The sequence below is a fragment of the Thermobia domestica genome, chromosome 4, assembly GCF_964235325.1.
Source record: "Thermobia domestica chromosome 4, izTheDome1.hap1.1, whole genome shotgun sequence".
Classification (NCBI taxonomy): domain Eukaryota; kingdom Metazoa; phylum Arthropoda; class Insecta; order Zygentoma; family Lepismatidae; genus Thermobia; species Thermobia domestica.
This window is the reverse complement of record NC_137457.1, coordinates 241614716-241618113: the sequence shown is the minus strand read 5'-3', so window position 1 is coordinate 241618113 and position 3398 is coordinate 241614716. Positions and strand designations below refer to the sequence as shown.

Genomic DNA, 3398 nt, shown 5'->3' with positions numbered 1-3398 from the left:
CGGCAAACTTGCAAATGAACTATAATATGGTTGGGTCGCGCCCCCTTACTTCAGCCGGCCCCTCCCCCTACATTTTTGGGCTGGTTACCGGCCTGATATGAACTGCATTTCAGTTGAAGAAACGAAGTATACTATCGCTGCTCTCTGTTACAGAGAATGTCGCCATCAGTTCAGGTTGTCAGGTTTTACAGCTGTGTCGCATAGTGTCGCTACTGTCGTAGTAAAACATAAATGGCCAAAAGTGCATATCCACCAATGAACCACCTTTTCAGGAATGTTATGAGAAAAAAGTTACACTACTTGGGATTATACAGTATTGTTGAGTTATAAGTAGCAAGTGCGCAGACAAATAATAATTAAATACAATTTGATTCAGTAGAAATAGAAACTACGACGAATGACATAGTTAAACAAAGAATTAAACTATATCTCATTAACTACCCTGAGTTGTCGTTTTACTATGTGATATTGAAGAGTTGGGTGATAATAGCCTATACTTCAGTATTAGTTTTACCTCAATAAGTGGCATGATTCGCATACAGTACAGCATCATTTTTTTAAGTTTATAATTATTTTTTTACTTTTCTCGAAAACTACGCATGAGGTTTTACTCTCAAGCATGTAATTTTGTCCAGTTCGATTCATTTATCAATTCATACAAGATCTGTCCGAAATGTAATGTCATACATTGTGGAGCGACTGTACGTCGCAATGCGCTCTATCTAGGGATGCGCACGAGACAAGATTTGTGGCTGTCTCGTCTCGAAAATCTGGTGTAAAAGTGATGTCTCGACTCGAAAAATGTATATTTCTCTATTGGAAGAGCCGTGTCTCCACTCGAATTTTGTCAGGAAAATCCTGTCTCGACTCGTCTCGTGCGCATCCCTAGCTCTATCCGCTGGGGTCGATGATGGTGTAAATCAACTACCGAGTGCTTTCTCAGTTATCTTCGAGTTCTCGGTTGTGAAGGACGCATAGGTTCCGACTTCGGGGAGGGGGGAGGACACTTTTGGCCCGTCAATATTTAAAGGTAGGGTCCTCCTCCCAGTATAACTGAATCGATGAAGAATTAGGAAAGAGGAGCAATAATTTCTGTCGTAAATTTCGCCGCACCTTTAATTCAATATTAGGAACAGCTTTTTTATTCGATAGAAAACGTCGTTTTCAAAATTGTTTTTAAAAGAGCACTGAAGATTCAACCAACATTGGCAGAACTGATATGAAAAGTAAAGATTAATGTGGTGCGCAAAGTTGCAGTGAAGTTCCCAAATTTTGAACTTGAATTTGTATTAATGCCTTTACGTGAATTTGACTTAAGTCGGGCATTTCGCAGCGGAGTAGCGGACCAAACTATGGGACCTTCATCAAGCAGTTGATAGAAAACAGCTGATTATGATGATATATTTATTCATTGTTTGGACCCCTCCAATCTTTTCTTCAGGTCGGCGCCTATGGAAGGATGAGCGATTTCGTAAACTTCTGTTTCGTTTCTTGTACAAATTGCGATGCAGCTCTTACTGGAACAAAGTTATACGATCAACTTCTATGTGAAACTCAGCAAGTCTACAGTGGAAACTTTTCCGATGGCTGAAAAGGCCTTCGGGGATAAGTATTTATCCCAAAGGCAGATCTACAGATGGCACAAGGCGTTTCTGGAAGGCTGTGATGAGGTTGATGACGAAGCCCGCGCTAGACGCCCATCAACTTTCTCAAACGACAAAAATGCGACTTGTGTGAAAGAACGTTTGCCAACATACCGTCGAATCAGTGTTCATTTAATGGCCGATATGTTAAATGTTCCAAAAACTACCGTTCACGAGATTGTGATCAAGGATTTGCACATGAGTAAAGGACTTGGTGACATTACTTTCCGCACAGACTTTACATTTCTCATCTTTTGACTTTTTTCTTCCTTAGACGCTAGTAATGTGGAATTAATGAAATTACAAAATCGGTTCCACTGTTTTGAGAAAATCGTTAAAATAAAACTCATCTCTTACTCCTTCTAGCTTTTCCAAGAGGAATATTACTTATGTCACATTGTTATTAAATTGAAGTGTTTATTTATGAAATACAAAACAAATTGTCTTGAAATATGTTTAAGAAAATCAAACAGAACTGAATTCCCATAAGTAAATATTTTTCCTGAAATTTTGTGAGAAAATAAACTATGGTATATTGTTGAAAGTGAAGTATTCATTTATTAAATACATTGAGAAAAATGTATTTTGCGTACGCAGAAACGTATGTTGCATTTGTAAATCCTGTTGTTTATGGACTTAACGTACAGCAAATGTATAACTGAAAACGCATGATTTTTTATACTTTCTGTATAAATGTTCCATCTGTACTTACTTTCCGTATGAAACAATATAGGCGGTCAGGATCTCACATACAAATGGACGTATATAACATATAGCTGACGAAGGTAACATAAGTATATGCATGTAATATACGGAAAACTGTTAGGTGTCATATATCCTGCAACGGCATGATGTAACATCTAAGGGCAGTGCGTATGTAGCATATGAATAACGTATGCTCCGTACTGATTTCTGTAGTAAGCAAGAGGATTCCGTATATTTGTACAATATACCGCTGTCCGGAGAACAGATTTTTCTCAGTGTATGAACAAAACTACGCGAGATATTGTTGAGAAAATTACCATACAAATTTATTCCACTATTTTCTGTTTCAGTAAAAATCATTTATACTTTTTTTTTTTTTTTACAAAAAAGAAATCTCTAGATTTATATTCTAAACATCCATATAGGATGAGAGTTGACATTGATAAGAGGAACAGCAACATTTGTTTATAAAAGATATTCAAAAAGCGTAGAAACTTGAAAATTTTGAATAAATGTTCTCCTTACACCCTAGGAGTGGATAAAACTGAATTTGTACGAAATGCGAATCCTAAAGGTTTGAAAGTGTTCCGCCATTTACCAGATCTCCGAAACTGTTACATGAAAGAAGTTGAAATTTTATGTAAATGTTCTCCTTGAACTCTAGATGGGGGATAAGACGGAGTATATTGCGAATTGCGAATCTTAAGGGAGGACACAGGGCTTGAAAATGCCTTCAGCATTCAACGAATCTTTAAAACAGTTAAGTATACACTTGAAATTTTATATACATGTTCTCCTTAGGTGGAAAGTGAGGCGGTGTTTTGGGAAATGCTAACTCTAAGCAGAGAAAGGAGGACTTCTTCGCTCTGCAGATCTCTCATACTGTTTGGCGTAGAAACGTGAAATTTTGTTAAGATGTCCTCCATGAACCCTAAATCTAAAGTAATGCGGAATTTTACGAAATGCAATCCTTAGGGGAGAAATAAGGTCTCGAATCTTCTCTTACAAGTTCACCAGATCACCAAAGCCATTAGTTGGGCGTATAAACTT

At 37.3% G+C, this 3398-nt stretch overlaps 1 pseudogene; it reads left to right on the top strand.

Moving 5' to 3' along the window:
* Nucleotides 1–1505: 1505 nt before the first annotated feature.
* LOC145683080 (protein GVQW3 pseudogene) lies at nucleotides 1506–1901 on the top strand (annotated as a pseudogene).
* Nucleotides 1902–3398: the final 1497 nt, after the last annotated feature.